General features: G+C 44.8%; 1 long non-coding RNA gene across 1 annotated transcript in view; it reads right to left on the reverse strand.

Annotated features, from left to right (window-relative positions):
• LOC311526891 overlaps positions 1–10235 on the reverse strand; it is a 45914-nt gene extending 35679 nt beyond the window's left edge. The window contains exons 1-2 of the long non-coding RNA XR_014713183.1: positions 10112–10235; positions 7564–7729 (exon numbers count right to left, since the gene is read on the reverse strand). This is a non-coding gene — a long non-coding RNA (uncharacterized lncRNA). The remainder of the gene's footprint in view (positions 1–7563; positions 7730–10111) is intronic.
• Positions 10236–10991: the final 756 nt, after the last annotated feature.

The following is a 10991-nucleotide window of genomic DNA, read 5'->3' on the forward strand; positions in this document are numbered from 1 at the left end:
GGGCAGGCAGGAGGCGGGAAGTGGGAGGGGGTGGATAGGGGGCGGGGCCCAGGCTGTTTGGGGAAGCACAGCCTTCCTTACCTGGCCCTCTACACAGTTTCGCAATCCCGATGTGGCCCTCGGGCCAAAAAGTTTGCGCACCCCTTATATAGACTGAGATTTAGGCACTCTACTTGTGTGTGTATGTCCAACTCTGTTTAGAAACCACAGCTAAAGAAGAGTTACATGCAGTCTTCTGGGATCTAATATTCCATATATATTCAGCAAAACTCCCACTGAATAACTGTATGGTTAAACTGCTAATTCAGCACAACAGGAACATGATTATATTATGTTTATTTAAATATTGAACAATTGTTAACGCCAATTAATGTTCTACTGTAGATAGGACTGGGTTACTTTATATGCCCATACAAACACACTTTTGTTCTTCTATGTACATTACTTTTTCTAAACATATCTCGAACCACTGTGTCATGCATTGGTTACCTGAATAAGGAGTGCAGATTGCCTCCCTAGTATGGACTAGAGGCAGTCAATGAATTCTGGGTCAGAATGTGGAGTAGCAGTTATGCAACCTATGCATGACACAGCATTTTCAGATAAATTCAGTAAAAGTATGACTCATAAAAAGAGAAGAACAGAACGGGTAGTTCACGTAATCGATCCTTGCTGATCCTAGAGATTCTGCAATATTTAAATAAATAGAACAATATCCTTCCCATTGTGCTGAATCAGTATATAGTCCATAAAAAATAAATTTGCTTCATACTCTTGTCTAATTTAAAACTATTTATTGTATATAGAAGGCAATACGAACTGAAACAGCTAGACATCCCTAACTTCCGCCAGGAGTTTGTCCACAAGAACTGTTGTAACTCAATGAAAACTGTGTCCATTTTGCTCAGCTGAAGAATATGAAAACTCACTTGGTAGAAGGCATTTCCCACTACATACGAAGTGTTTAAATGCATTTCTACATAATGTTTTAAATTAAAATAAGCATTTTCAAATTTAAATTTTCTAAACTAAAACAAAAATGTATAAGTGTTTTATCCACCAAAGAATTCTTACAATGCTCAGGTTTGGAGTCCACCAGTCCTTGCTCATGCAAAATCCCCAGTGTGTTGCCATAAATATTGCAGGGAAAATGTCTTCACTGAGAGCTAAAGTATGTTCATTTATACATAAGAATTAAGGGAGAAAATAACAAACAAACCAAATCATTCATTAAGGAAGAAAAGGTCTGTCTACTATCACTGTATATAGGACCTTAGTGTCGACCTCTATTCTTAAAAAAATAAAAAATAGACCTGATATTAAAATGGATCAACTATTGATGAAAATGAAGTTTTACATTCAGTAGTTGACTGGCTATAATACATATATGACCTGATACTACAAACACTTAGGCATCTCAGTAACTTTTCATACATAGAACTACTCACATGCATTAAGTTAACCACATGCACAAATATTTGCAGAATTGGAACCTTTTAAAAATATTCATCCATGCCCTTTCTATTGTGACATGTTTTTGCAAAGAATACAAAATTTGGGACTGACTTTGCAACCCTTAACCATATAACTTGAATAGTCCTATTAGTAGTCAAATACGAGTGGCAAAAACAGGCTTTTAAATATCGTCTATATTAAAGGTTTTCCATCATAGTTTTAAAATTAATTATAGAAAATTAATGTTTTAGTTATAGTGGTTTAAACACTTGAAGCGCCAATATATGGAGAACAGAGGGGAGTTCACAAAGAAATTCTCAAAGAAAAAGTTAAATTAATTATAGGAAAGAGTAAAATTAAAATTAAAAATCTAAGTAAGCCATCAAAAGCAGGAGAATTCTGGGTAAAAGAGATACTCTGAATGTATTTAGGACCAAACTTTCACCTAACTCAACACTGGTGGTTATAGCCTGGTGAAAATGCATCCTAACTTAATTTCTTATAATTTCTTACAAAGTAAATGTGCTCAAGAAGATGCAGTTGTAAGAACAGAAGATACCTATTTAGCTTTAAGATACATGCCTCTATTTTTTAACAAGTAACTGGACTGTGAGTTGTGGGTGAGCTAAGGAGGTGAAATTCTCATGCACATAGTCATACACCCTATGACGAGAGCAAGAATGCATTGCAGCCATATAGTCATTTCTCCAGTGTATGTGCTGCCTCTCTGACCCACCTGGAGTATCTCTGTGCTACAGACTTACATTAGTTGAACCTATGTCAATTAATTTATCCTGATGCAAGCTAATAAAAGTGCATCTACACTTAAAACACACATTAACGTGTAGCGAGGTTGCTTTCCCCCTGCCCCACACACACACACAAACAAATCTACATTGTCACTGCCATCAAGTGTGTTGGACACAGTAACTTCTGGGCATGCATCCCATGGTTCCCAGCACTGCTGCAAACTGCTCATTGCATTGGACATTTTGGAAGAAACTGTCCGCCCCTCTTCCATTAGAAATTATGGAAGTAAAGTTCCAAACCTCAGACTTCCACAATTCACCACCCCCTCCCAACAGTGCTGTGATTTGATGATGATCTGACGCACACCAGCTTCAGACAGAGCTTCAGGAGAGGCCTTTCTATTTTTAGTAGAGCTAGTGGATGCCATCTCTCATGATGGATGAAGAGCACCCTTTCTAGTGGCAGATCTAGACCCAGCCCCTAAAGGCAGAGTGCTATGGAGACATGGGATGGACAGCAATGGACTGAGAACTTCAGGATGAGGAAGGCTACTTTTCTGGTACTGCGTGAGGATCTCATCCTAGCTCTGAATATCATAACACAAGGTTTAGAAAGGCGATACCACTCCAGAAGTATATGCCCATTGTCCTTCGGAAACTGGCCCTACCTGAAAGTTAAAGGTCTGTTGGGAGCCAGATTACAGTTGGCGGGTCCACCATAGGCACTCTAGTAATAGTTGTTTGTAAGCCAATAACTGCTGTGCTGCCTGCATATGTGTTAAAGGTGGGTAATAATCCTTGAGATAACTGCAGGTTCTGAACAGCTGAGGTTTCCCAAATTGTGCCAGAGCCATAGATAACTCTTATGTGCCCATATCTCCATCCCCACCACTCACCAAGGAGCAAATGCTTATATCAACAGAAAGAGCTGTTGGCCCAGGTCCTCTGAGGTATTTAGATGCCTAACTCCCATTAATTTCAATGGGAATTAGGTACCTAAATATATCTGAGGATCTGGCCCATTGCTCCCTCATGATGCAGACCGTGGTAGACCACTGGGAGAAATTCAAAGATACACATGTTAGACACACCTGTAAAGTAATTCAGGATTGTTCAAGAGTGTGCAGACAGGTACATTGTTCCCACGAAATAATATGAACATGAATGGAGTCTTTGTTTCCACTATGATTCTGGGTAACCCTGTCTACCCTCTACTGACAAAAGTTATGAAGGTTTTGCCTGATGTGCAGTATCCTGGCCAAAGATGCCATGGTGCATTCAGGCCATTGGATTAATGTAAATACACATCCCATGGCTCCTCCTCTGTCCCCATCATTGTTCTTCACACTGACCCTCGTGGGACTAGTATGGAGGCATTTGCCAATTGCCACAGTTTCTCTCCCTTGTGAATATAACACCATTGTGCGGCCTAGTACTGGCCCTCTGAGCCACTCTTCCATTTATGCTATTTTTGTGGGGCCCACAAAAATGTAAGTGACCTTTTCCAGATCTGAAGTGGACTGAGGGCTTTGTTGACATCATAAATTATGTTTATACACAAACAATGACGTAACTGTGTGACAAACATCTTTGAGATTCTAAATATCTATTTTAAAATTGATTTTCCATCACCAGCAAAATTTACAAGAACAAAAATTATAGCTCTGATCCCTGAAGGAGCTAGACAATAAAAATCAGTGGGGAGAGAAGGGGGAGAGGGTTGCGACAGTGGAGGGAGCTTGAGCTAACAAATACTATTCCCCAAATTGTACTACATTATCACAGAGCAAAAAGATAAACAAAAAACTGATGTTAATTTCATACAACACAGGGGAAAAATCAATATTTGCTGAGTGGAAAAGGTCAAGATTAATGGAGAGAAATACTATTTTTAAACCTCTTAAGAGAATGTTATAGAGTGAAAAACATAAAGTGAAAATCTTTTTCATGGTATTTGGCAGTGCCCTTTTAAGGCTGACTCATTTTTGTGGGTGGGTATTGTTGTATATATTAAATGCAGAATCCACTGTTCTGAGTGAACTCAAATACAATGGCACAACTGTATGGCTTAAAAAGCAAAGGTCAGAATTCCTACCTCCTTTTGGTATAAGTCTAAATTTTAATATATTTAAAATTTTAATTTAATTTTGTTTAAAAAGTTGTTGTTTTTTAACATAATGATTTTGTGGTGATAATATTGGAAAGCTAAAACTAGGGTAGGATAAATCCAGGAATATATATTTGAGAATTAAACAAGATTTTGAATGATACTTTTAATATGTGCACTACAATTCCTGTTGGCTTCAGTGGAGTTTTACTTGAGAAAGGAGTACAGGATAAGATCCCATAATAGCCTGCCACAGTCTGTCTGTGTGAGGTAAGAATAATGCATGAAACTCCAGCAAAGAAAGTATGGAAACCTCAGCCCTATATACATCTTTGTGGACCAGTGGGTTTAAATAGTTTTCAGACCCATAAACCCAGATGTTTTGTTCACCCACACACACCTCATCCTTCTTTTGTGATACCATGGACTGGAGCCTGGACAACTAGCTTGGCTCCATTAGATGCAAGGCATTACAGAGTTTTCCTGCATGACTTCTTTGCCTCCCAGCCCACTGCTGTTACTCTGCATAGGCTTCAGAGTAACAGCCGTGTTAGTCCGTACTCGCAAAAAGAAAAGCAGTACTTGTGGCACCTTAGAGACTAAGCAATTTATTTGAGCATGAGCTTTCGTGAGCTATAGCTCACTTCATCGGATGCATACTGTGGAAACTGCAGCAGACTTTATATACACACAGAGATCATAAAATAATACCTCCTCCCACCCCACTGTCCTGCTGGTAATAGCTTATCTAAAGTGATCATCAAATTGGGCCATTTCCAGCACAAATCCAGGTTTTCTCACCCTCCACCCCCTCACACACAAACTCACTCTCCTGCTGGTAATAGCCCATCCAAAGTGACAACTCTCTACACAATGTGCATGATAATCAAGGTGGGCCATTTCCTGCACAAATCCAGGTTCTCTCACCCCCTCACCCCCCTCCAAAAAACACACACACAAACTCACTATCCTGCTGGTAATAGCTCATCCAAAGTGACCACTCTCCCTACAATGTGCATGGTAATCAAAGTGGGCCATGTCCAGCACAAATCCAGGCTTTCTCACCCCACCCCACCCCTTTCCCCCCCCCTTTTTTTTTTCCAGGGACACACACACACACACAAACTCACTCTCCTGCTGGCAATAGCTCATCCAAACTGACCACTGTCCAAGTTTAAACCCAAGTTTAACCAGAACGTCGGGGGGGGGGGGTAGGAAAAAACAAGGGGAAATAGGCTACCTTGCATAATGACTTAGCCACTCCCAGTCTCTATTTAAGCCTAAATTAATAGTATCCAATTTGCAAATGAATTCCAATTCAGCAGTTTCTCGCTGGAGTCTGAATTTGAAGGTTTTTTGTTTTAAGATAGCGACCTTCATGTCTGTGATTGCATGACCAGAGAGATTGAAGTGTTCTCCGACTGGTTTATGAATGTTATAATTCTTGACATCTGATTTGTGTCCATTTATTCTTTTACGTAGAGACTGTCCAGTTTGACCAATGTAAATGGCAGAGGGGCATTGCTGGCACATGATGGCATATATCACATTGGTGGATGTGCAGGTGAACGAGCCTCTGATAGTGTGGCTGATGTTATTAGGCCCTGTGATGGTGTCCCCTGAATAGATATGTGGGCACAGTTGGCAACGGGCTTTGTGGCAAGGATAAGTTCCTGGGTTAGTGGTTCTGATGTGTGGTATGTGGTTGTTGGTGAGTATTTGCTTCAGGTTGCGGGGCTGTCTGTAGGCAAGGACTGGCCTGTCTCCCAAGAGCTATTACCAGCAGGAGAGTGAGTTTGTGTGTGTATGGGGGTGGGGGGGTGAGAAAACCTGGATTTGTGCTGGAAATGGCCCACCTTGATTATCATGCACATTGTAGGGAGAGTGGTCACTTTGGATGAGCTATTACCAGCAGGATAGTGAGTTTGTGTGTGTGTTTTTTGGAGGGGGGTGAGGGGGTGAGAGAACCTGGATTTGTGCAGGAAATGGCCCACCTTGATTATCATGCACATTGTGTAGAGAGTTGTCACTTTGGATGGGCTATTACCAGCAGGAGAGTGAGTTTGTGTGTGGGGGGGTGGAGGGTGAGAAAACCTGGATTTGTGCTGGAAATGGCCCAACTTGATGATCACTTTAGATAAGCTATTACCAGCAGGACAGTGGGGTGGGAGGAGGTATTGTTTTATGATCTCTGTGTGTATATAAAGTCTGCTGCAGTTTCCACAGTATGCATCCGATGAAGTGAGCTGTAGCTCACGAAAGCTCATGCTCAAATAAATTGGTTAGCCTCTAAGGTGCCACAAGTACTCCTTTTCTTTCTGCATAGGCTGGAACTCTCAAGGTCCTTTCAGGGCTGACATTTCTGATTCTATTCTATAGCCTTCCACAGCCCCTCAGCAGCATGTAGGATTTCACCTGATCTGCATTATGTGTTTAAAGGATTTTCATATTACTCTTATGCACTGATACAGTTAATATATGGAGCTGCTTATACAAACTGCTTTGACACAATATATTTCATTTATAGGCCCTTTGGGAAATGTATGAAGTTACATTTTAAAACCAAGTGGATAGAAGTAACTTTTACAATGTTACTATGCATATAACTTACAATGTTTAGTTACAAAGCTATAAAATAAGTCACTGTGCTGAATATGTGCAATAGACAATTGTATTAAAAATGTTTTGTTTTGTTTTTTAAATATATCAAGAAGAATCAGTATGAATCCAGACCCTTCTAAATCACATATATTTTTAAAACAAGGGTTTTTTTCTAATACCTTACAGGAAGGGTTCTGCACTTGCCAAATTCTTCAGGTGGTTGCTGATTTTGCAAAGTAGTTTTTATGATGTTGTGACATTGCACCCCATAATGCTGTATGGAAATATGCTTATGAAAGTAAATATGACATAACTGGAATATGTTTTATGCTAGATAGGCCATGTAACATATCTCTGCAAAAGTTATGATCTACTGAATATATTCATCCTATTTGTATGCATGTATAATTTTTGTACTCAAAGTTATGAATATTAGCTGTGTACTTGTTTAAGTAGCCTTAGTAAGGCATTTGGTCAGCTTCTTTAAAAATGAATTTGCAAGTTAAGTGCCCAATCAAGAAACACTTAACAGACAACAGATCTTGGAAAACTCCAATCCACATAAGAAGTCTACCTGAGGACGTTCAAGGTAGCATGTGAACAATGGCTGCTACCTGTAAGTTCTGAGTCATGCATGGACATGTGACTTACCCATACGGCTCCAAAATTCCATTTTGTAGCTGGATTCTACACAGGGGGAGGGAGGGGTGTCCACCCACAAGAGACAGTCTATTTAAACCCCTGGAAGACCCCTCCATTTTGTCTTCAGCTGGCTCAAGAGATACCTTCTCCAGCCCCAAAGGATACCTGAAAGAAACTGGAACAAAGGACAGTAACCACTTGGGTGTGAGTGATCACTGGACCCAGACTAGAAGGAGACTAGTCTATAAAAGAAGCTTACTAGAACATCTCTGACGGTGAGATTTCATCTGTAATCACTTTATTACTGTATTAGGTTTAGACTTGCATGTTTTATTTTATTTTGTTTGGTAATTTACTTTGTTCTGTCCGTTATTAATTGGAACCACTTAAATCCTACTTTTTGTATTTAATAAAATCATTTTTTACTTATTAATTAACCCAGAGTATGTATTAATGCTTGGGTGTGAGGGGCGGGGAAGGGGGGGCAAACAGCTGTGCATATCTATCAGTGTTATAGAGGGCGAACAATTTATGAGTTTACCCTGTATAAGCTTTAATACAGGGTAAAAAGGATTTATTTGGGGTTTGAACCCCATTGGGAGCTGGGCATCTGAGTGTTAAAGACAGGAACACTTCTTAAGCTGTTTTCAGTTAAGCCTGCAGCTGTTGAGGGACGTGGTTCAGACCTGGGTCCGTGTTTGTTATAGGCTAGCGTATCTGACTCAAACTGGCAAGGTTCTGGAGTCCCAAGCTGGCAGGGAAAAAGGGTTAGAAGTAGTCTCAGCACAACAGTTGGCAGTTCCCCTCGTCACAGATATATTTATTTATCAGGATTTATACAAGCATTAAGGCTGCTTACTCACATGCTACAAGCACCCTTCACATAACTTTAAAATACATCAAATCACAGGTTTTATTTTAGATTGAATACCTAAAGAACAAATCCCACTTTCGGATGCAGACAGGTAACCCATGTGAACACTTGTGGGTACGCAGGCCATTCAGCTGGACAGTGCTGTTTTTCTATCGTTTGCCCTCTGTCCAGTACAGAGACAAAATGGGACATGGTTTTGACTGGTATCATGCACAGCAGACAGCATTTTGAAGAGCACATCACTCCACGCCTCACCAGCATGACTTCCCCTGTGCCATCATGCTGGCAGAGGCAGGGGTCACACCAGCAGGGGTCAGATCATGTCAGCAGTGGCACAGTTACATCACGAGCGGCAGAGTCATGCTGATGGGAAAAGTCACAGATGCGAGGACACACCGGCAGGGTCAGATCGTTCCTGGAAGCCCTGAAATGTCCAGGTCCCGTATTCTGGGGATGTGTTAGTGGCCACCCTGCCTGTGGCACATTTGCCTTGATCAGCCCTTTGCTGGGCACTGAGCATCTCTTTCCAAGGCGCCAAACTTCCCAGCCTCATTTGCCTGAGGGCCACATTTGACAACCGAACTCACATGTGGTTTTAAAGGGCTGTGGTGGCCGAGCTGGGCCAGTGCCCATGGCTAGCACCAAACCTTGTAAGAAGAGTGTCAGCAGATCGCCCCCTGATCTCTCCCCAGCCACCATTTGGTGCCTTCCTTCCGTTCCTTGCCAACATACAAACAGGGCAGCTCCGGGAGGCTGCTGGCAAACCTGCTGCGCACCCCTGGCCCCAGCACTGGGTCACCAGGCTATCCCCCAGCCAGCGGCACCGTGTGCGGGTCTGTACCCGCAGCCCGTGCACCCCTTGCCCTGGTTCAGACCCGAACAGAGGGAAGGGACAAGGCAGCACGGGCGGGGGGCCGGCCCTGGCAGCGCGGGCACGTGAACAGCGCGTGAGGGGCCGCCGGGGACGGCTGCTCGCGCAGGCTCCTGCCTGCCGGGCCCTGGCGCTGATTGGCGGCTCCCCCCGTAGCGGGGGAAAGGGGAACTGACTAACGCGCGTCACACAGCCGGGGAGGCGGAGCCAGCGAACGTCTCTTATCTCAGTTACTGCAGCTATGGAAAATTTTTAGAATCTTTGCCCCGCGCTCTGACAGAAAGGCCCCGCCCTCTTCCTCCTCTTCAACCCCCGCCCCTGCCTGCTCTAGAACTTTCGGCGCCTCTGCGCGGGCAGGTTGGAAGCGAGCGGTCGGCTCGCGCCGCCGGGCTGAGGCCCGGAGCCTGGCGCCGGGTCTCGAGGCGCCGACTGCCCGAGCTCCTCGCGCCGTCCCGCCGGGGAGAGCCCCTCAGCCACGGTGGGGCGCGGGCGGCCACGGAAGAGCAGCGCCCCTGAATTTAGCGGTTGCCCCTTTTAAATCCGTGCGCCCCGTGCCCCTGGGGGCAGAGATCGGGCCCCCCCCCCTCAGTCCCGGCCCGCGTGGGGCCAGGTGTGCGCTGAGTTCCGGGCCGCTGGGCGTGGCGCCCGCCGGGGGGAGTCCCCATTGCAACCGTGACAAGGGAAGCGGGGGGGAGGCAACACAGCCCGGGCAGTGGCCGCACAGATCGGACGCACGCAGCGAGCCCGGCCAGCGCATTACACACACACACCCACCCCCGGCTCTCCACCCCACAGACCCTCCGCACACGCACCTGCGCCCCTCCCTAGAGAGGCCACAGCAGGGGGCTCCATCAGGCTGCACACGAACACCGCACCGGGCCGCCCGCTCCGCAACATGCGCGCACCCACCCCCTCCAGCTCCGGCCTACGCGCACGGCCGCCGGCAGGAAGCAATTGGAGGGCTTCAGGGCGGGCAGCGGGCTGCGGCTGGGGCAGTACGAGGGAGGGACCCCTCCCGGGAGAAGCGCACGTTTCACTAACAACAGAATGCGCCCCCCTTTCCAAAGGTACCAACCCCGCAACTCACGGGGACGGGGGGGGACCCCCGCAAATCTCCCCCCCCCTCCCTTCCAAGGCCCCTCGGTAAAGGTGGGGAGCGTGTGAAATACCGTGGAACATTTGCCTACATCCCTGCATGGGGGAAAGGTAGCGAAATCCCCCCCAGCAACTTCCCTAAATCGTAGAGAGAGCAAAATCCTCCAACTATCACTGGGGGAAATAGTAGGACATTGGCTGAGGATAAGGGAGTTGTGTCCCCCTTCCTGCCCTCACCCTTTAAAAAGTGTGAGGCTCCAGTTGAAGGGCTGAGAAAATACTCCATTGACGCAGGCCTAAGGGTGCCTTTTCCACTCGCTCTACCATCTGGACTTATATGTGCGATTGTGCGTGGACCACATCATACATTACAAATAATAAATGACAGCAGTAGGTCCGTGGGGCTGATCAGCTTTCACCTCCGTAACCTTTGCATCATTGTAACATGATATAAACACTAAAGAAGGGATGACTGGAAACAGTGAGAGTCTGGGGATCTCTCACAATGATGGACAGGGGAGTCTCAGCTACACCCATTTACATGGTACTGAAATAAAATATTCGGTAAACTGCAATTGGCAAGTGAGAATTTCTTTA

Source organism: Lepidochelys olivacea, assembly GCF_965140295.1.
Source record: "Lepidochelys olivacea isolate rLepOli2 genome assembly, chromosome: 1".
In the NCBI taxonomy this organism is placed as follows: Eukaryota; Metazoa; Chordata; order Testudines; family Cheloniidae; genus Lepidochelys; species Lepidochelys olivacea.